This window comes from Dendrobates tinctorius, unplaced genomic scaffold (assembly GCF_039654945.1).
Source record: "Dendrobates tinctorius isolate UK_male_01 unplaced genomic scaffold, ASM3965494v1 ptg000151l, whole genome shotgun sequence".
NCBI lineage: Eukaryota > Metazoa > Chordata > Amphibia > Anura > Dendrobatidae > Dendrobates > Dendrobates tinctorius.
This window is the reverse complement of record NW_027361818.1, coordinates 1,515,890-1,539,417: the sequence shown is the minus strand read 5'-3', so window position 1 is coordinate 1,539,417 and position 23,528 is coordinate 1,515,890. Positions and strand designations below refer to the sequence as shown.

Below are 23,528 nucleotides of genomic sequence, written 5' to 3'. Positions count from 1 at the left end.
AAATAGGATGTTAAAAAAGATTTTGTGGCAATAAATAATTTAGGTGCAAAAATTGCCCATTTATTTCAACATTCACCTATAACTACTAAAAGGTAGTCTTTTTGACTACCTGCTATATTTTGCTGTCCTTTTGTCACTAAAAGTTGCTGTAAAGTTTTGTGCATAATTTTTTCACTGTATCTTATTTACCCTGATGTTCAAATAGATTTAGTTCAATTCAGATGACAAACTTTTCACATTTTCATCGTGTTACCTGGTTAGATTATGACTGGGGAATACCGTTATGCAAAGCGATAATGTCTAGGGACCGTTTTGTAGAAATTATGCATTACCTCAGATTTGATGAGAAGTCCAATCGATCGCAGAGACTGCAAACCGGCAAATTTGCTCTCTTTTCTATTGTGTGGGACAGGTTTATTGCCAATTGCATTGCTTGTTACAAACCTGGCCCATACATTACGGTTGATGAACAACTTTTCCAAGCAAAACCAGGTGTCCTTTCACACAGTATACACCTTCCAAGCCAGATAAATATGGCCATAAATTTTGGCTAGCTGTAGATAAGGATAGTAAATATGTTGTAAATGGCTTCCCTTATCTGGGTAAAGATGATTCACGCCGTGCTGATGACCGTTTAGCTGACCACGTAGTCATGAAACTATTGCAGCCGTTTTTGAAAAAAGGTCGAAATGTAACCACCGATAATTATTTTACATCAGTAAAACTTGCCAAACAGCTAAAAAGCCAGGGAACGACTATCGTGGGAACGCTAAATAAGATAAGACGAGAAGTGCCTAAAGAAATAAAAACAATGAAAGAAAAGTTGTACAGCACTAAAGTCTATAAAAATGAGGATAATTTTACACTTACCGTGTATCAAGGTAAGCCAACCAAAAATGTGATAATTCTGAGTTCCGTCCATCCCGATGTTCTTGTTGCTTCTGAATCTCCAAAAAATCTCCAGAAACTGTAAAGTTTTATAATGAAACAAAATATGGAGTAGATGTAGTAGATCAGATGGCACGCAAATACAGCACAAGAACAGGTACTAGGAGACGGCCTGTTCACGCATTTGAAAATACCTTAGACTTAGCGGGTATAAATGCTTGGATATTATACAAGAAGATGACCACCTGACAAATGTCACACAAGGCATTTTTGCAAAAGCTTGTCACAGAGTTGAGTGGTCCGTATGTTGTATCTAGGGGAAAGGGTGGCATGTCTCAAGTTGCTACATCTTCAGATGTGATGTCTCAAAAAAAACTTTGCCAGATAAAAGCAAAATGCAAAAATAAATCGATCTGTTGGAAATTGTATGACTTGCCATAAGTCTTTGTGTGGGCAATGTACCGCTGTAATTGAAAGACGATGCCTGAAATGCGAATCAACAAATGTTTAGAAAGTTACCGGTTGTACTTCATAATAACGGTTGGTCGTTTTTATTGAGATTCTGCGCCATATTTTCATTTTTCTTCTCCTTCACTTACATTTTCTCTGCTTGTTGTTCTTGAGTTGTTGTTTATATGTGTGCACTTTAATAATAAATTATTTTAAAACGTCTATTATTGTTTTGCTTACTTTACTTTTGTTATTTCCTGTAGAAAAATATGAAAAAAAATAAATGAAAAAAACATTCCAAAGCATTACTGTTGGATCTCACAATAATAATACATTAAAAAAATATAATTAATAAATAACCACAAATGAAACTCTAATAACGAAAACAAGTCAGTAGTCAAAATGACTACATTCAGTAGTTCTAGTATGTGTCACGAGTACAGTAGTTCTAGTGTTAATCTCAGACCACTCCTTTCTCTTCAGTAAGTCAGTCAAGTTCTCTTGCTCATGGCTGTATCCTACAATAGATATTCATGCGAATTTAGGCCAAAATCTTTTCACAGGCTGTTCTCTGTGTTCACATGGCAAACACATCTGATAAAGTGAGCCTATAATTGGCTGTGATGGCCGCAAATCCCCACACAGGTTCAAATCCTGTTCACAGTGCAGTGTTTTACTTGGTCAAAACTTTGGACTTTCTCGAAAAGAGTAAAATAATATATACAGTATATTATTAAAATGGGACAAGACATATGAAAATGGGACTACTAAATATATTTGAGTCGAAATCTGTCTCAAGAATGAAATTAACAAGTATGAAAACTTAAAGAAATATTACTAGATGTTTCCCATGATATTGATGACATCATTTGCAGATAATAGAAATCTATGTATTGATAGCTGGAAATCCTCTACACCAAATTTCTTTCAGCAATAAAATGTCAATTAAAGTATTTAAACTGGTTCCAAAAAGACAACTGAGAACCATCAGCAATGCCATATATTTTGATGGCTGCATTTTTAAGACGATGGACTTGAAATCTTCTTGTTGGATGAAATCATGTTCAGTTTATTGTATTAGTTTTGAAAAGATTGGATTTTTCTTATGAAAGATTAGTGAAAAGAAAATATAGTAAAAGTTGGGAATAAAAAAAAAATGCAGGTTAATTCCCTGGCAGTGCGCGGTGTCCAACCACAATTTTAACCATGAGAAACATGTGGTCAACAAAATCACTGCGTTTCTTAATATACAATCCATTTATCTCCTTCTACTCTTTGATCTCAGACCACTTCTTTCTCTTCAGTAAGTCAGTCTAGTTTTCATGCTCATGGCTTTGTAGTTCAGTAGAGATTCAGGTGAACTTAGACCAAAATCTTCTCACAGGCTCTCCCTCTGTGCTCACATGGCAAAAACATCTGATAGATTAGTCAACAGTTGGCTGTGATGGCCGAGTGGTTAAGGCGTTGGACTCGAAATCCAATGGGGTATCCCTGCACAGCTTCAAATCCTGTTCACAGCGCAGTGTTTTACTTGGTCAAAACTTTGGACCTTCTCGAAAAGAGTAAAATAATATATACAGTATATTATTAAAACGGGCAAAGTGATATGAAAATGGGACAAAATCTGCCTCAAGAATGAAATAAAGCAGTATGAAAACTTCAAGAAATATTACTCGATGTTTCCCATGATATTGATGACATCATTTGCAGATAATAGAAATCTATGTTTTGATAACTGGAAATCCTCTACACCAAATTTCTTTCAGCAATAAAAAGTCAATGAAAGTATTTAAACTGGTTCCAAAAAGACAACTGAGAACCATCAGCAATGTCATATATTTTGATGGCTGCATTTTTAAGACGATGGACTTGAAATCTTCATGTTGGATGAAATCGTGTTCACAGTTTATTGTTTTACCTTTGAAAAGATTGGATTTTGCACATGAAAGATTAGTGAAAAGAAAATATAGTAAAAGCTGGGAATAATAAAACAATGCAGATTAATTCCCTGACAGTGTGCGGAAACCAAAGACAATTTTAACCATGAGAAACATGTGGTCAACAAAATCTCTGCGTTTCTCAATATACAATCCATTCATCTCCTTCTACTCTTTAATCTCAGACCACTCCTTTCTCTTCAGTAAGTCAGTCAAGTTCATTTGCTCATGGCTGTATCCTACAATAGATATTCATGCGAACTTAGGCCAAAATCTTTTCACAGGCTCTTCTCTGTGTTCACATGGCAAACACATCTGTTAAAGTGAGCCTATAATTGGCTGTGATGGCCGCAAATCCCCACACAGGTTCAAAACCTGTTCACAGTGTAGTGTTTTACTTGGTCAAAACTTTGGACCTTCTCGAAAAGAGTAAAATAATATATACAGTATGTTAATAAAATGGGCCAAGACATTTGAAAATGGGACAACTAAATATGTTTGAGTCGAAATCTGTCTCAAGAATGAAATTAACGATTATGAAAACTTAAAGAAATATTACTAGATGTTTCCCATGATATTGATGACATCATTTGCAGATAATAGAAATCTATGTATTGATAGCTGGAAATCCTCTACACCAAATTTCTTTCAGCAATAAAATGTCAATTAAAGTATTTAAACTTGTTCCAAAAAGACAACTGAGAACCATCAGCAATGCCATATATTTTGATGGCTGCATTTTTAAGACGATGGACTTGAAATCTTCATGTTGGATGAAATCGTGTTCACAGTTTCTTGTTTTACCTTTGAAAAGATTGGATTTTGCACATGAAAGATTAGTGAAAAGAAAATATAGTAAAAGCTGGGGGCGTGGCCTGGATCTCACACAGGGAGGACGTGTCTTATGGCAGCTCCCGCTTCCAGCCACAAAACTACCTTATTTGGCCCGAACGAAAGTGGCTAAAACTAATTTTAGTGTGCCCCGGGCTTGGAGGAGAAGGTGAGGGGTGGTAGGGAGAAGAGAGGGGCTGCTGCTCTCCGCCGTGACACCGGAGCGCAGAGCGGCCTCGTGGAGGGTGCTGCAGCGCTGGAGAGAGATGGGCGCCATCTTTACATCCCCCTGAGCACAAGGCCTGGAAACCGGACTGCAGGAGGCCCTCGATAGAGGCGTGAGACCGCGGAACAAGGAGCGGTCTCGCCCGTTAGAGCAAACGGCGGTGAGAGGGAACCCCCGGTGATCTGTCTCTGGGGCCTGCGAGGAGCACTATCGTTACGTGCGGTGGAGGAGGGTGCTGGCTCTGGGCCAGACGAGGTGTTGACGGCCCCCTATTTTTACTGAGACATTTCCCAGGGTCTGAGTTGTTTTTGGATCGGGGGATATCGCTCTCCCCACATAGAGGTGCTGCTGTCTACAGATTTATGCGACATTGGTGAGGAGGACATTGTGTCTTTTCTGCAGCGCCGTGGTGGGGATTTGACGTTACCCTGTCCCTACCGGCTGCAGCAGATCCCCACGGATGTTTCCATATATTAACCCCTCGCCCTCCAAGTTGCATGGGGCTATTTTCATATAGAAAAATGCACTACTAGACTTTTCTGGATGCACGGGTGGTAAATTAAAGGCGCGCTTTAATTAAGCAAAATGGTCAAAACTAACAAAGAGCGTGCAAAACCGTTGGCTGCACAGGCGTATAGAAGCAAACAGGGTGAAATGGATAAATTTTTGAAAAATAAATCTGCTTCATCTAAGCCTAATGCTAAAAGGCTCCCTGCAGAGGTTGTGGAGGAGAAGCATGTCGAGGACTCAGACTCCAGTGATGATGCTTCAGGCAGCGATGTCACTCAATCAGATTCTGGGAAACTTTCTAGATCGTTTTTTAAAAAATTATTAGCACAAGCTATAAAACCATTAGTTAATGAGATATCTGGCATGAGAGCGGATTTGCTACACATTGGTAATAGAGTGGAGTCTTTGGAGTCCTCTCAGTCCTCTATCATTAGCCACTCCAATGCCATGAGAGAGCATCTGGACTACCACAGAACACAGCTTAACAACTCTTTTCTGGCTCTCGAGGATCAGGAAAATTGGAGTCGCAGGAAGAACATACGGATAAAAGGCTTGCCTGAAAGTGTTTCCACAGAAATATTAGAAAAATCTACGAAGGAGATCTTTGCCCTCTTAATCCCACAAGAAACATGTGATCGAATTATAATAGAGAGGGTGCATAGATCACTTAGACCAAAGCCGAAGCCAATGGAACCTCCGAGGGATGTGATTTGCGGCCTATTGAGCTATTTGGATACCAATGCTATTTTGTCTGCCTCAAGAGACATTAAAAATCTTTCTTATGAGGGATCTGCTATTCATCTTTATCAGGACGTTGCACCGTCAACCCTTGCAAAAAGAAGAGTCCTAAGGCCCCTCCTGGAGGTGTTGCGCTCATGTAAAATCTTATATAAATGGCTGTTTCCGTTTGGTATATCTATACAAGGAGATGGTAGGCAAATAATGGTTCGGACCCCTGAAGATTTACCCAAAATATGGGACGCTTTTGGCATTGCCCCTATGGATATTCCTTCCTGGCTACCTCTGGACATGGATCATCGCACACCTCTCCCTGTCCATGCTTTTACTGGAGGGCAGGGTGACTGGGTCCTAGGAAAGAAACGCTCGACTCCTAAAAGAGGGAAATCTGGAATGGAAAAGGAGATACCCCCCTGAGCTTTCTTGTGCTTCTCTCGGTTGCATTTTTCCAATACTGGAGCCGGACCCCTCGATCCATTCGGACATGTTCTATCTTATTTTAGCTTGCTAAGTTTGACATTTACTCATGTGTTGTTATCATTCAATTGCCGTATAAGTTAACATGTGCCACTTGTGTGTCAGAAATGTTATTTCCTGCTGTTATGGGAGGTATGTTTGACCCCCTACCTCTGCTACAGGCAGGTAGTTGGTTCTTGTTATATTTCTCTTGTTTTATCTTAATAATTTTTAGGGTTTTTGTTATTTTTTTTATCTCTTTGTTTTTTTTTAATTTCGGTGGTTTGATGACAGAGGAATCTTTGTTATTACTTCCTTTACCAAACTATGGGTGATAAGGTGAACTTCGCCACTATGACAGTGGCTTCGTATAATGTAAAGGGCTTGCGATCCCCAAGTAAGAGAAGCCAAGTAATGAATCTTTTGCATTCAAAGAAGTCTAGTATAGTTTTCCTGCAGGAGACACATTTTAAAAAAGGGAGAGTCCCAGATATGTCTAGATCTCGCTACCCGACCTGGTATCACAGTACGGGTGGTTCAGCGTCGGGTGGAGTGAGTATTGCTATAAAGAAAAATGTTCCCTTTATTTTGAGTGATTGTTTATCGGATTCAGAAGGCAGGTACATTATAATTAAGGGCTTTTTGGCCAACACTAAGATTACCCTGTGTAATTTATATGCCCCAAATAGGAACCAGATAGGTTGGCTGTGTAAAACAATGAATGTTTTAGAACTTTTTACTGAGGGTCTGTTGTTGATGGAAGGGGATTTTAATGTATCTTTGAACCCAATTTTAGATACTTCAACGGGCAGGTCGGCTCAAAGGGCGCTGAGAAGATTACACCTTTCATTACAAAAATTGCATCTGATAGACCCTTGGAGAACACTTTTTCCTTCGGGCAGAGATTACACTTTTTATTCCCATCCGAATAATAGCTATCACAGAATTGATTACCTATTGATACAAACAGCTAATCTCCAATTAGTTAAAAAAGCTAATATAGATATTATCTCTCTCTCAGACCACGCTCCCATTTTCCTTGACATAGAGATAAAAACTCTACCACGGCCGGCTGGGTCATGGTCACTGAATGAGACACTGTTGGACTCGGATTCCCACATTGAAAAACTGACAAACACTCTTGACTTCTTTTTTCAAAATAATTTGCACTCAGGCCCGCCCTTGCCTATGGTATGGGAATCACATAAAGCAGTAATGAGAGGGGAATTTATCGCCCTAGGCTCCTATTTGAAAAAAGAGCAAACAAAAAAGGTTGTGTCTATTCTACATCAAATAAGCTCCTACGAGAGACTACATAAGAGATCTCAGGTAAATAAAACATTATCTGAACTGACAGATCTGAGAACCTCATTGAAAAACCTTTTAAACATTCAATCAGCAAAAATCTACATGAGAAGTAAGCAGAAGTTTTATCTTCATGGCAATAAAAGTAGTAAGCTTATGACATCCCTACTTAAGAAACAAAAAGAAAAGACGTTTCTTAGACAACTCAGAGCTTTGGATGGCTCCTCAATTCTCGGGACTGCAGATATTGCCAGGGAGTTTAAAACCTTTTATGAAAATTTATACAATTTAAATACACCGGATAGCATGCAGGAGCCAGCCACAGCCTTGGCAAAAATAAAAGAATTCTTGACCTCACTACATCTCCCTAAAATAACTCTTGAAGGCCAGTCCTTGCTGACTGCTCCAGTTAGCCCCAAAGAAATTTTAGACACTCTTTCTACTATTCCGAACGGAAAGGCACCGGGTCCAGATGGTCTTCCCATTATCTATTATAAAAAGTTTATAAAAACACTGTTACCTCGCCTAGTGTCTTTGTTTAATTCCTATCTGGAAGGCCAGCTCCCCCCTAGACAATCCTTAGAGGCATACATTACAGTCCTCCCTAAGGAGGGTAAAGACCCCAACCTGTGCGCTAGCTACAGACCAATATCACTGCTTAATGCAGATATTAAGATGTGGGCTAAAATATTAGCGGGCAGATTAAGCAATTTCTTACCTAAGCTAATTCATGCAGATCAAGTAGGTTTTGTAAGAGGCAGGGAAGGGAAGGACAATTCTACTAAAGTCATTCAGTCTATAATGTTTGCTAAGACTCGGGGTATACCTTTGATGCTTCTGTCGACGGATGCTGAGAAGGCTTTCGACAGAGTGAGCTGGAGGTTCATGGAACAAGTAATGCTTAGGTTTGGCTTCCCCCCAATATATAACAGCGGTCCTCTCGCTTTATTCCCAACCGACGGCCAAAGTCAGAGTTAACGGCACCCTGTCAGATAGTTTTGGGATTAATAACGGGACTAGACAGGGTTGTCCCTTGTCGCCATCTTTGTTCATTTTAGTTGTAGAAACTTTGATACAAAGCATCAGACAAGACCAACGTATAGAGGGGTTGTCGGTGGGTCGAAGGTCACTTAAAACTCTAGCTTTCACAGATGATCTGCTTTTCCTTATCTCCAATCCATCCCGGGCATTCCCAATTATCCTTCAGGCCTTTCATCATTTTGGTCTCCTTTCTAATTTCAAAATTAATTTATCAAAATCTGAAGTGCTAAGCGTTGGTCTCCCTCACTCTCAGACCTCCACTATTCGTACGCAGATTCCATTTTCTTGGGCTACTAATTCTATTAGATATTTGGGAATAACGATAACTAGAGATCCCGCCAACCTATTCCACAATAATTACATTCCTTTAATTCAAAAGGTCAAAAGCCTGATGCAGAAGTATAGCCTACCCACTTTATCCTGGATGGGTCGTATTAAAGTGTTTAAGGCATATATAATGCCTATTATACTATATACCATGAACATGGTTCCGATTTGGATTCCCCTGACATTTTTTGGAACATTAAAATCCCTTATTGGAAAATTTATTTGGAAATCTAAAAGGGCTAGGTTGCCATATAAGTTTCTTTCTCGCCCTATCTCTTCTGGAGGATTGGGGGTCCCAGACCTTTTTTTATACTATAAGGCTATTCGTCTCAGTAGATGGTTAAAGGTGGTGTCCTGTGCTGGAAGGGAGGAGGGGGATAGTGTTGACTGGGCTTTATTGGGCCCGAGGGGTTTGCCGTATCTTTGGACTAAGGCTAAACCGCCGGCCTCTCTTAGGTTGGATGACGTAACTACAACTACATTGCGTATTAAAAGATTGGTAATGGGAGAGTTCCCGGAAGATACCTTCCCCTCAATATTGACACCGATCGGCTCAATTCCCTATTTGTTAGAGCTAGATTTTCAAGACCCATACAATTTATGGTCCAACATCCCTGGAGAAACGTTGAATAGTTTTTATGGTAAAGGCATCTTGCGGGAGGGGTCTTGGCCACAGGGCATGTCGACTCAACCAACAAATTTTCTCCAAAAACAACACATCAGATGTACACTTTTACAGTTCAGATGGAGATTCCCGTCTAAATCTAATTGGTCTTGGTTAGATATTATGGTTAAACTTCCATCCCCACGGCTAAAAATTATATCTCGCATTTACTCGCATCTCATCTCTCCGACTGTACATTCTAAACCCTCCTTTATACACTCTTGGGAAATGGAACTTAATACCACGTTTACAGAAGACCAAATATCTAAAATGCTGTCAAATGCCAGGGGTTTTTCTAGATGTGTACTTCTGCAGGAGAATTCTTATAAAATATTAACTAGGTGGCATTTAACTCCAGCTAAATTATTCCAGTTGGGCCTCGCGGATAATGATGAATGTTGGCGATGCCTCAATTCTAGAGGACATCATTCACATATATTCTGGGGCTGCCCTAGATTGCGGGTGTTTTGGGAGGGAGTTGAACTAGTTCTCAGAAAATTAAAACTAATAAAGGTTGATCTTAGAGCCACGGAGGCTCTCCTTTCATGCCCGTCTAAAGATTTTTTACCAAAAAAACATGGGCTTCTTCCACTGATGTTGAGTGCGGCGAGACAGTTGATAGCTGTCCATTGGAAGGATGCAGCTCCTCCCACGTTAGGAGAATGGTATACCAAAATAAATCAGATCTCTCGCTTAGAGGAGCTGTCTAGCTGGGAAATTTATAATCATAAAGCTTATGTGTTGACTTGGGCCCCTTGGAATAGGTATTTAGAAGACAATCCTCTTTAAAGGCATTTTAGAGTTTCTCAAGTTTAACTGAATTAGACGGCTTCTGTTCTGGGGTTTTTAGCCTCACTGCCCCAAACTAGATAGCCCAATTGTAATGTAGTGCGATGTGTTATTTTCCAAAGTGCACCCATTTAATGATTGTGCTTCTGTTGTCGACCACATGATGTTGATGTTAATGTTGTTGATACTGTATATGTATGTGTACCCTTTTTCCCTTTCCCTTTCTTTCTCCCTTTTCTCCCCTACCTATTTTTCCCTCATTTTTTCCTTCCTTCTCGCCTGAAACCAACCCTTGCTTAACATTTCGCTAACTGTACCTGAGAATTGGGGTTGGTTTTAATGGTGATGTGTAAAATTCCAAAATAAAGAATTTACAAAAAAAGAAAACATAGTAAAAGCTGGGAAAAATAAAACAATGCAGATTAATTCCCTGACAGTGTGCGGAAACCAAAGACAATTTTAACCATTAGAAACACGTGTTCAACAAAATCTCTGCGTTTCTCAATATACAATCCATTCATCTCCTTCTACTCTTTAATCTCAGACCACTCCTTTCTCTTCAGTAAGTCAGTCAAGTTCTCTTGCTCATGGCTGTATCCTACAATAGATATTCATGCGAATTTAGGACAAAATCTTTTCACAGGCTGTTCTCTGTTTTCACGTGGCTAACACATCTGATAAAGTGAGCCTATAATTGGCTGTGATGGCCGCAAATCCCCGCACAGGTTCAAATCCTGTTCACAGCGCAGTGTTTTACTTGGTCAAAACTTTGGACCTTCTCGAAAAGAGTAAAATAATATATACAGTATATTATTAAAACGGGCCAAGTGATATGAAAATGGGACAACTTAACATGTTTGACTCGAAATCTGCCTCAAGAATGAGATTTAGCAGTATGAAAACTCCAAGAAATATTACTCGATGTTTCCCATGATATTGATGACATCATTTGCAGATAATAGAAATCTATGTATTGGTTGCTGGAAATCCTCTACACCAAATTTCTTTCAGCAATAAAAAGTCAATGAAAGTATTTAAACTGGTTCCAAAAAGACAACTGAGAACCATCAGCAATGCCATATATTTTGATGGCTGCATTTTTAAGACGATGGACTTGAAATCTTCATGTTGGATGAAATCGTGTTCACAGTTTATTGTTTTACCTTTGAAAAGATTGGATTTTGCACATGAAAGATTAGTAAAAGGAAAATATAGTAAAAGCTGGGAATAATAAAACAATACAGATTAATTCCCTGACAGTGTGCGGAAACCAAAGACAATTTTAACCATGAGAAACACGTGGTCAACAAAATCTCTGCATTTCTCAATATACAATCCACTCATCTCCTTCTACTCTTTAATCTCAGACCACTCCTTTCTATTCAGTAAGTCAGTCAAGTTCTCTTGCTCATGGCTGTATCCTACAATAGATATTCATGCGAATTTAGGCCAAAATCTTTTCACAGGCTGTTCTCTGTGTTCACATGGCAAACACATCTGATAAGGTGAGCCTATAATTGGCTGTGATGGCCGCAAATCCCCACACAGGTTCAAATCCTGTTCACAGTGCAGTGTTTTACTTGGTCAAAACTTTGGACCTTCTCGAAAAGAGTAAAATAATATAAACAGTATATTATTAAAATGGGCCAAGACATATGAAAATGGGACAATTAAATATATTTGAGTCGAAATCTGTCTCAAGAATGAAATTAACAAGTATGAAAACTTAAAGAAATATTACTAGATGTTTCCCATGATATTGATGACATCATTTGCAGATAATAGAAATCTATGTATTGATAGCTGGAAATCCTCTACACCAAATTTCTTTCAGCAATAAAATGTAAATTAAAGTATTTAAACTGGTTCCAAAAAGACAACTGAGAACCATCAGCAATGCCATATATTTTGATGGCTGCATTTTTAAGACGATGGACTTGAAATCTTCATGTTGGATGAAATCATGTTCAGTTTATTGTATTAGTTTTGAAAAGATTGGATTTTGCTTATGAAAGATTAGTGAAAAGAAAATATAGTAAAAGTTGGGAATAATAAAAAAATGCAGATTAATTCCCTGGCAGTGCGCGGTGTCCAACCACAATTTTAAGCATGAGAAACATGTGGTCAACAAAATCACTGCGTTTCTTAATATACAATCCATTTATCTCCTTCTACTCTTTGATCTCAGACCACTTCTTTCTCTTCAGTAAGTCAGTCTAGTTTTCATGCTCATGGCTTTGTAGTTCAGTAGAGATTCAGGTGAACTTAGACCAAAATCTTCTCACAGGCTCTCCCTCTGTCCTCACATGGCAAAAACATCTAATGAATTCTTCAACAGTTGGCTGTGATGGTCGAGTGTTTAAGGCGTTCGACTCGAAATCCAATGGGGTATCCCTGCACAGGTTCAAATCCTGTTCACAGCGTAGTGTTTTACTTGGTCAAAACTTTGGACCTTCTCGAAAAGAGTAAAATAATATATACAGTATATTATTAAAACGGGCCAAGTGATATGAAAATGGGACAACTTAACATGTTTGACTCGAAATCTGCCTCAAGAATGAGATTTAGCAGTATGAAAACTCCAAGAAATATTACTCGATGTTTCCCATGATATTGATGACATCATTTGCAGATAATAGAAATCTATGTATTGGTTGCTGGAAATCCTCTACACCAAATTTCTTTCAGCAATAAAAAGTCAATGAAAGTATTTAAACTGGTTCCAAAAAGACAACTGAGAACCATCAGCAATGCCATATATTTTGATGGCTGCATTTTTAAGACGATGGACTTGAAATCTTCATGTTGGATGAAATCGTGTTCACAGTTTATTGTTTTACCTTTGCAAAGATTGGATTTTGCACATGAAAGATTAGTGAAAAGAAAATATAGTAGACGCTGGGAATAATAAAACAATGCAGATTAATTCCCTGACAGTGTGTGGAAACCAAAGACAATTTTAACCATGAGAAACATGTGGTCAACAAAATCTCTGCGTTTCTCAATATACAATCCATTCATCTCCTTCTACTCTTTGATCTCAGACCACTCCTTTCTCTTCAGTAAGTCAGTCAAGTTCTCTTGCTCATGGCTGTATCCTACAATAGATATTCAAGCGAACTTAGGCCAAAATCTTCTCACAGGCTGTTCTCTGTGTTCACATGGCAAACACATCTGATAAAGTGAGCCTATAATAGGCTGTGATGGCTGCAAATCCACACACAGGTTCAAATCCTCATCACAGTGCAATGTTTTACTTGGTCAAAACTTTGGACCTTCTCGAAAAGAGTAAAATAATATATACAGTATATTATTAAAATGGGCCAAGACATATGAAAATGGGACAACTAAATATGTTTGAGTCGAAATCTGTCTCAAGAATGAAATTAACAAGTATGAAAACTTAAAGATATATTACTAGATGTTTTCCATGATATTGATGACATCATTTGCAGATAATAGAAATCTATGTATTGATAGCTGGAAATCCTCTACACCAAATATCTTTCAGCAATAAAATATCAATTAAAGTATTTAAACTGGTTCCAAAAAGACAACTGAGAACCATCAGCAATGCCATATATTTTGATGGCTGCATTTTTAAGACGATGGACTTGAAATCTTCATGTTGGATGAAATCATGTTCAGTTTATTGTATTAGTTTTGAAAAGATTGGATTTTGCTTATCACAGATTAGTGAAAAGAAAATATAGTAAAAGTTGGGAATAATAAAAAAATGCAGATTAATTCCCTGGCAGTGCGCGGTGTCCAACCACAATTTTAACCATGAGAAACATGTGGTCAACAAAATCACTGCGTTTCTTAATATACAATCCATTTATCTCCTTCTACTCTTTGATCTCAGACCACTTCTTTCTCTTCAGTAAGTCAGTCTAGTTTTCATGCTCATAGCTTTGTAGTTCAGTAGAGATTCAGGTGAACTTAGACCAAAATCTTCTCACAGGCTCTCCCTCTGTGCTCACATGGCAAAAACATCTGATAGTTTATTCAACTGTTGGCTGTGATGGCCGTGTGGTTAAGGTGTTGGACTTGAAATCCAATGGGGTATCCCCGCACAGGTTCAAATCCTGTCCACAGTGCAGGGTTTTACTAGGTCAAAACTTTGGACCTTCTCGAAAAGAGTAAAATAATATATACAGTATATTATTAAAACGGGCCAAGTGATATGAAAATGGGACAACTTAACATGTTTGACTCAAAATCTGCGTCAAGAATGAGATTTAGCAGTATGAAAACTCCAAGAAATATTACTCGATCCTCTACACCAAATTTCTTTCAGCAATAAAAAGTCAATGAAAGTATTTAAACTGGTTCCAAAAAGACAACTGATAACCATCAGCAATGCCATATATTTTGATGGTTGCACTTTTAAGACGATGGACTTGAAATCTTCATGTTGGATGAAATCGTGTTCACAGTTTATTGTTTTACCTTTGAAAAGATTGGATTATGCACATGAAAGATTAGTGAAAAGAAAATATAGTAAAAGCTGGGAATAATAAAACAATACAAATTAATTCCGTGACAGTGTGCGGAAACCAAAGACAATTTTAACCATGAGAAACACGTGGTCAACAAAATCTCTGCGTTTCTCAATATACAATCCACTCATCTCCTTCTACTCTTTAATCTCAGACCACTCCTTTCTATTCAGTAAGTCAGTCAAGTTCTCTTGCTCATGGCTGTATCCTACAATAGATATTCATGCGAATTTAGGCCAAAATCTTTTCACAGGCTGTTCTCTGTGTTCACATGGCAAACACATCTGATAAGGTGAGCCTATAATTGGCTGTGATGGCCGTAAATCCCCACACAGGTTCAAATCCTGTTCACAGTGCAGTGTTTTACTTGTTCAAAACTTTGGACCTTCTCGAAAAGAGTAAAATAATATATACAGTATATTATTAAAATGGGCCAAGACATATGAAAATGGGACAATTAAATATATTTGAGTCGAAATCTGTCTCAAGAATGAAATTAACAAGTATGAAAACTTAAAGAAATATTACTAGATGTTTCCCATGATATTGATGACATCATTTGCAGATAATAGAAATCTATGTATTGATAGCTGGAAATCCTCTACACCAAATATCTTTCAGCAATAAAATGTCAATTAAAGTATTTAAACTGGTTCCAAAAAGACAACTGAGAACCATCAGCAATGCCATATATTTTGATGGCTGCATTTTTAAGACGATGGACTTGAAATCTTCATGTTGGATGAAATCATGTTCAGTTTATTGTATTAGTTTTGCAAAGATTGGATTTTGCTTATGAAAGATTAGTGAAAAGAAAATATAGTAAAAGTAGGGAATAATAAAAAAAAGCATATTAATTCCCTGGCAGTGCGCGGTGTCCAACCACAATTTTAAGCATGAGAAACATGTGGTCAACAAAATCACTATTTTGATGGCTGCATTTTTAAGACGATGGACTTGAAATCTTCATGTTGGATGAAATCGTGTTCACAGTTTATTGTTTTACCTTTGAAAAGATTGGATTTTGCACATGAAAGATTAGTGAAAAGAAAATATAGTAGACGCTGGGAATAATAAAACAATGCAGATTAATTCCCTGACAGTGTGTGGAAACCAAAGACAATTTTAACCATGAGAAACATGTGGTCAACAAAATCTCTGCATTTCTCAATATACAATCCATTCATCTCCTTCTACTCTTTGATCTCAGACCACTCGTTTCTCTTCAGTAAGTCAGTCAAGTTCTCTTGCTCATGGCTGTATCCTAAATAGATATTCATGCGAACTTAGGCCAAAATCTTCTCACAGGCTGTTCTCTGTGTTCACATGGCAAACACATCTGATAAAGTGAGCCTATAATTGGCTGTGATGGCCGCAAATCCCCACACATGTTCAAATCCTGATCACAGTGCAATAATTTACTTGGTCAAAACTTTGGACCTTCTCGAAAAGAGTAAAATAATATATACAGTATATTATTAAAATGGGACAAGACATATGAAAATGGGACAACTAAATATGTTTGAGTCGAAATCTGTCTCAAGAATGAAATTAACAAGTATGAAAACTTAAAGAAATATTACTAGATGTTTCCCATGATATTGATGACATCATTTGCAGATAATAGAAATCTATGTATTGATAGCTGGAAATCCTCTACAACAAATATCTTTCAGCAATAAAATGTCAATTAAAGTATTTAAACTGGTTCCAAAAAGACAACTGAGAACCATCAGCAATGCCATATATTTTGATGGCTGCATTTTTAAGACGATGGACTTGAAATCTTCATGTTGGATGAAATCATGTTCAGTTTATTGTATTAGTTTTGAAAAGATTGGATTTTGCTTATCAAAGATTAGTGAAAAGAAAATATAGTAAAAGTTGGGAATAATAAAAAAAATGCAGATTAATTCCCTGGCAGTGCGCGGTGTCCAACCACAATTTTAACCATGAGAAACATGTGGTCAACAAAATCACTGCGTTTCTTATTATACAATCCATTTATCTCCTTCTACTCTTTGATCTCAGACCACTTCTTTCTCTTCAGTAAGTCAGTCTAGTTTTCATGCTCATGGCTTTGTAGTTCAGTAGACATTCAGGTGAACTTAGACCAAAATCTTCTCACAGGCTCTCCCTCTGTGCTCACATGGCAAAAACATCTGATAGATTATGCAACAGTTGGCTGTGATGGCCGAGTTGTTAAGGTGTTGGACTTGAAATCCAATGGGGTATCCCCGCACAGGTTCAAATCCTGTTCACAGCACAGTGTTTTACTTGGTCAAAACTTTGGACCTTCTCTAAAAGAGTAAAATAATATATACAGTATATTATTAAAACGGGCCAAGTGATATGAAAATGAGACAACTTAACATGTTTGACTCGAAATCTGCCTCAAGAATGAGATTTAGCAGTATGAAAACTCCAAGAAATATCACTCGATGTCTCCCATGATATTGATGACATCATTTGCAGATAATAGAAATCTATGTATTGGTTGCTGGAAATCCTCTACACCAAATTTCTTTCAGCAATAAAAAGTCAATGAAAGTATTTAAACTGGTTCCAAAAAGACAACTGAGAACCATCAGCAATGCCATATATTTTGATGGCTGCATTTTTAAGACGATGGACATGAAATCTTCATGTTGAATGAAATCGTGTTCACAGTTTATTGTTTTACCTTTGAAAAGATTGGATTTTGCACATGAAAGATTAGTGAAAAGAAAATATAGTAAAAGCTGGGAATAATAAAACAATACAGATTAATTCCCTGACAGTGTGCGGAAACCAAAGACAATTTTAACCATGAGAAACACGTGGTCAACAAAATCTCTGCGTTTCTCAATATACAATCCACTCATCTCCTTCTACTCTTTAATCTCAGACCACTCCTTTCTATTCAGTAAGTCAGTCAAGTTCTCTTGCTCATGGCTGTATCCTACAATAGATATTCATGCGAATTTAGGCCAAAATCTTTTCACAGGCTGTTCTCTGTGTTCACATGGCAAACACATCTGATAAGGTGAGCCTATAATTGGCTGTGATGGCCGCAAATCCCCACACAGGTTCAAATCCTGTTCACAGTGCAGTGTTTTACTTGGTCAAAACTTTGGACCTTCTCGAAAAGAGTAAAATAATATATACAGTATATTATTAAAATGGGCCAAGACATATGAAAATGGGACAATTAAATATATTTGAGTCGAAATCTGTCTCAAGAATGAAATTAACAAGTATGAAAACTTAAAGAAATATTACTAGATGTTTCCCATGATATTGATGACATCATTTGCAGATAATAGAAATCTATGTATTGATAGCTGGAAATCCTCTACACCAAATTTCTTTCAGCAATAAAATGTCAATTAAAGTATTTAAACTGGTTCCAAAAAGACAACTGAGAACCATCAGCAATGCCATATATTTTGATGGCTGCATTTTTAAGACGATGGACTTGAATCTTGATGTTGGATGAAATCATGTTCAGTTTATTGTATCAGTTTTGAAAAGATTGCATTTTGCTTATGAAAGATTAGTGAAAAGAAAATATAGTAAAAGTTGGGAATAATAAAAAAATGCAGATTAATTCCCTGGCAGTGCGCGGTGTCCAACCACAATTTTAAGCATGAGAAACATGTGGTCAACAAAATCACTATTTTGATGGCTGCATTTTTAAGACGATGGACTTGAAATCTTCATGTTGGATGAAATCGTGTTCACAGTTTATTGTTTTACCTTTGAAAAGATTGGATTTTGCACATGAAAGATTAGTGAAAAGAAAATATAGTAGACGCTGGGAATAATAAAACAATGCAGATTAATTCCCTGACAGTGTGTGGAAACCAAAGACAATTTTAACCATGAGAAACATGTGGTCAACAAAATCTCTGCGTTTCTCAATATACAATCCATTCATCTCCTTCTACTCTTTGATCTCAGACCACTCCTTTCTCTTCTTTAAGTCAGTCAAGTTCTCTTGCTCATGGCTGTATCCTAAATAGATATTCATGCGAACTTAGGCCAAAATCTTCTCACAGGCTGTTGTATGTGTTCACATGGCAAACACATCTGATAAAGTGAGCCTATAATTGGCTGTGATGGCCGCAAATCCCCACACACGTTCAAATCCTGATCAAAGTGCAATGTTTTACTTGGTCAAAACTTTGGACCTTCTCGAAAAGAGTAAAATAATATATACAGTATATTATTAAAATGGGCCAAGACATATGAAAATGGGACAACTAAATATGTTTGAGTCGAAATCTGTCTCAAGAATGAAATTAACAAGTATGAAAACTTAAAGAAATATTACTAGATGTTTCCCATGATATTGATGACATCATTTGCAGATAATAGAAATCTATGTATTGATAGCTGGAAATCCTCTACACCAAATATCTTTCAGCAATAAAATGTCAATTAAAGTATTTAAACTGGTTCCAAAAAGACAACTGAGAACCATCAGCAATGCCATATATTTTGATGGCTGCATTTTTAAGACGATGAACTTGAAATCTTCATGTTGGATGAAATCATGTTCAGTTTATTGTATTAGTTTTGAAAAGATTGGATTTTGCTTATGAAAGATTAGTGAAAAGAAAATATAGTAAAAGTAGGGAATAATAAAAAAAAGCAGATTAATTCCCTGGCAGTGCGCGGTGTCCAACCACAATTTTAAGCATTAGAAACATGTGGTCAACAAAATCACTATTTTGATGGCTGCATTTTTAAGACGATGGACTTGAAATCTTCATGTTGGATGAAATCGTGTTCACAGTTTATTGTTTTACCTTTGAAAAGATTGGATTTTGCACATGAAAGATTAGTGAAAAGAAAATATAGTAGACGCTGGGAATAATAAAACAATGCAGATTAATTCCCTGACAGTGTGTGGAAACCAAAGACAATTTTAACCATGAGAAACATGTGGTCAACAAAATCTCTGCATTTCTCAATATACAATCCATTCATCTCCTTCTACTCTTTGATCTCAGACCACTCGTTTCTCTTCAGTAAGTCAGTCAAGTTCTCTTGCTCATGGCTGTATCCTAAATAGATATTCATGTGAACTTAGGCCAAAATCTTCTCACAGGCTGTTCTCTGTGTTCACATGGCAAACACATCTGATAAAGTGAGCCTATAATTGGCTGTGATGGCCGCAAATCCCCACACATGTTCAAATCCTGATCACAGTGCAATGATTTACTTGGTCAAAACTTTGGACCTTCTCGAAAAGAGTAAAATAATATATACAGTATATTATTAAAACGGGCCAAGTGATATGAAAATGGGACAACTTAACATGTTTGACTCGAAACCTGCCTCAAGAATGAGATTTAGCAGTATGAAAACGCCAAGAAATATTACTCGATGTTTCCCATGATATTGATGACATCATTTGCAGATAATAGAAATCTATGTATTGGTTGCTGGAAATCCTCTACACCAAATTTCTTTCAGCAATAAAAAGTCAATGAAAGTATTTAAACTGGTTCCAAAAAGACAACTGAGAACCATCAGCAATGCCATATATTTTGATGGCTGCATTTTTAAGACGATGGACTTGAAATCTTCATGTTGGATGAAATCGTGTTCACAGTTTATTGTTTTACCTTTGAAAAGATTGGATTTTGCACATGAAAGATTAGTGAAAAGAAAATATAGTAAAAGCTGGGAATAATAAAACAATACAGATTAATTCCCTGACAGTGTGCGGAAACCAAAGACAATTTTAACCATGAGAAACACGTGGTCAACAAAATCTCTGCGTTTCTCAATATACAATCCATTCATCTCATTCTACTCTTTAATCACAGACCACTCCTTTCTATTCAGTAAGTCAGTCAAGTTCTCTTGCTCATGGCTGTATCCTACAATAGATATTCATGCGAATTTAGGCCAAAATCTTTTAACAGGCTGTTCTCTGTGTTCACATGGCAAACACATCTGATAAGGTGAGCCTATAATTGGCTGTGATGGCCGCAAATCCCCACACAGGTTCAAATCCTGTTCACAGTGCAGTATTTTACTTGGTCAAATCTTTGGACCTTCTCGAAAAGAGTAAAATAATATATACAGTATATTATTAAAATGGGCCAAGACATATGAAAATGGGACAACTAAATATATTTGAGTCGAAATCTGTCTCAAGAATGAAATTAACAAGTATGAAAACTTAAAGAAATATTACTAGATGTTTCCCATGATATTGATGACATCATTTGCAGATAATAGAAATCTATGTATTGATAGCTGAAATCCTCTACACCAAATTTCTTTCAGCAATAAAATGTCAATTAAAGTATTTAAACTGGTTCCAAAAAGACAGCTGAGAACCATCAGCAATGCCATATATTTTGATGGCTGCATTTTTAAGACGATGGACTTGAAATCTTCATGTTGGATGAAATCATGTTCAGTTTATTGTATTAGTTTTGAAAAGATTGGATTTTGCTTATGAAAGATTAGTGAAAAGAAAATATAGTAAAAGTTGGGAATAATAAAAAAAATGCAGATTAATTCCCTGGCAGTGCGCGGTGTCCAACCACAATTTTAAGCATGAGAAACATGTGGTCAACAAAATCACTGCGTTTCTTAATATACAATCCATTTATCTCTTTCTACTCTTTGATCTCAGACCACTTCTTTCTCTTCAGTAAGTCAGTCTAGTTTTCATGCTCATGGCTGTATCCTACAATAGATATTCATGCGAATTTAGGCCAAAATCTTTTCACAGGCTGTTCTCTGTGTTCACATGGCAAACACATCTGATAAGGTGAGCCTATAATTGGCTGTGATGGCCGCAAATCCCCACACAGGTTCAAATCCAGTTCACAGTGCAGTATTTTACTTGGTCAAAACTTTGGACCTTCTCGAAAAGAGTAAAATAATATATACAGTATATTATTAAAATAGGCCAAGACATATGAAAATGGGACAACTAAATATATTTGAGTCGAAATCTGTCTCAAGAATGAAATCAACAAGTATGAAAACTTAAAGAAATATTACTAGATGTTTCCCATGATATTGATGACATCATTTGCAGATAATAGAAATCTATGTATTGGTTGCTGGAAATCCTCTACACCAAATTTCTTTCAGCAATAAAATGTCAATTAAAGTATTTAAACTGGTTCCAAAATGACAACTGAGAACCATCAGCAATGCCATATATTTTGATGGCTGCATTTTTAAGACGATGGACTTGAAATCTTCATGTTGGATGAAATCATGTTCAGTTTATTGTATTAGTTTTGAAAAGATTGGATTTTGCTTATGAAAGATTAGTGAAAAGAAAATATAGTAAAAGTTGGGAATAATAAAAAAAATGCAGATTAATTCCCTGGCAGTGCGCGGTGTCCAACCACAATTTTAAGCATGAGAAACATGTGGTCAACAAAATCACTGCGTTTCTTAATATACAATCCATTTATCTCCTTCTACTCTTTGATCTCAGACCACTTCTTTCTCTTCAGTTAGTCAGTCTAGTTTTCATGCTCATGGCTTTGTAGTTCAGTAGAGATTCAGGTGAACTTAGACCAAAATCTTCTCACAGGCTCACCCTCTGTGCTCACATGGTAAAAACATCTGATTGATTATTCAACAGTTGGCTGTGATGGCCGAGTGGTTAAGGCGTTGGACTTGAAATCTAATGGGGTATACCCGCACAAGTTCAAATCCTGTTCACAGCGCAGTGTTTTACTTGGTCAAAACTTTGGACCTTCTCGAAAAGAGTAAGATAATATATACAGTATATTATTAAAAAGGGCCAAGTGATATGAAAATGGGACAACTTAACATGTTTGACTCGAAATCTGCCTCAAGAATGAGATTTAGCATTATGAAAACTCCAAGAAGTATTACTCGATGTTTCCCATGATATTGATGACATCATTTGCAGATAATAGAAATCTATGTATTGGTTGCTGGAAATCCTCTACACCAAATTTCTTTCAGCAATAAAAAGTCAATGAAAGTATTTAAACTGGTTCCAAAAAGACAACTGAGAACCATCAGCAATGCCATATATTTTGATGGCTGCATTTTTAAGACGACGGACTTGAAATCTTCATGTTGGATGAAATCGTGTTCACAGTTTATTGTTTTACCTTTGAAAAGATTGGATTTTGCACATGAAAGATTAGTGAAAAGAAAATATAGTAGACGCTGGGAATAATAAAACAATGCAGATTAATTCCCTGACAGTGTGTGGAAACCAAAGACAATTTTAAACATGAGAAACATGTGGTCAACAAAATCTCTGCGTTTCTCAATATACAATCCATTCATCTCCTTCTACTCTTTGATCTCAGACCACTCCTTTCTCTTCAGTAAGTCAGTCAAGTTCTCTTGCTCATGGCTGTATCCTAAATAGATATTCATGCGAACTTAGGCCAAAATCTTCTCACAGGCTGTTCTCTGTGTTCACATGGCAAACACATCTGATAAAGTGAGCCTATAATTGGCTGTGATGGCCGCAAATCCCCACACAGGTTCAAATCCTGATCACAGTGCAATATTTTACTTGGTCAAAACTTTGGACCTTCTCGAAAAGAGTAAAATAATATATACAGTATATTATTAAAATGGGCCAAGACATATGAAAAAGGGACAACTAAATATGTTTGAGTCGAAATCTGTCTCAAGAATGAAATTAACAAGTATGAAAACTTAAAGAAATATTACTAGATGTTTCCCATGATATTGATGACATCATTTGCAGATAATAGAAATCTATGTATTGATAGCTGGAAATCCTCTACACCAAATATCTTTCAGCAATAAAATGTCAATTAAAGTATTTAAACTGGTTCCAAAAAGACAACTGAGAACCATCAGCAATGCCATATATTTTGATG

At 36.9% G+C, this 23,528-nt stretch overlaps 5 non-coding genes across 5 annotated transcripts; all 5 read left to right on the top strand.

Annotated features, from left to right (window-relative positions):
* Positions 1 to 2,776: 2,776 nt before the first annotated feature.
* Positions 2,777 to 2,858, top strand: TRNAS-CGA (transfer RNA serine (anticodon CGA)). Its single transcript has one exon. It is a non-coding gene; the product is annotated as a tRNA-Ser (tRNA).
* Positions 2,859 to 12,503: 9,645 nt separating this feature from the next.
* Positions 12,504 to 12,585, top strand: TRNAS-CGA (transfer RNA serine (anticodon CGA)). The gene has a single exon. It is a non-coding gene; the product is annotated as a tRNA-Ser (tRNA).
* A 1,595-nt stretch (positions 12,586 to 14,180) lies between these two features.
* On the top strand, positions 14,181 to 14,262 carry TRNAS-UGA (transfer RNA serine (anticodon UGA)). The gene has a single exon. It is a non-coding gene; the product is annotated as a tRNA-Ser (tRNA).
* Positions 14,263 to 16,848: 2,586 nt separating this feature from the next.
* On the top strand, positions 16,849 to 16,930 carry TRNAS-UGA (transfer RNA serine (anticodon UGA)). The gene has a single exon. It is a non-coding gene; the product is annotated as a tRNA-Ser (tRNA).
* A 5,349-nt stretch (positions 16,931 to 22,279) lies between these two features.
* On the top strand, positions 22,280 to 22,361 carry TRNAS-UGA (transfer RNA serine (anticodon UGA)). Its single transcript has one exon. It is a non-coding gene; the product is annotated as a tRNA-Ser (tRNA).
* The last annotated feature ends 1,167 nt before the right edge of the window (positions 22,362 to 23,528 follow it).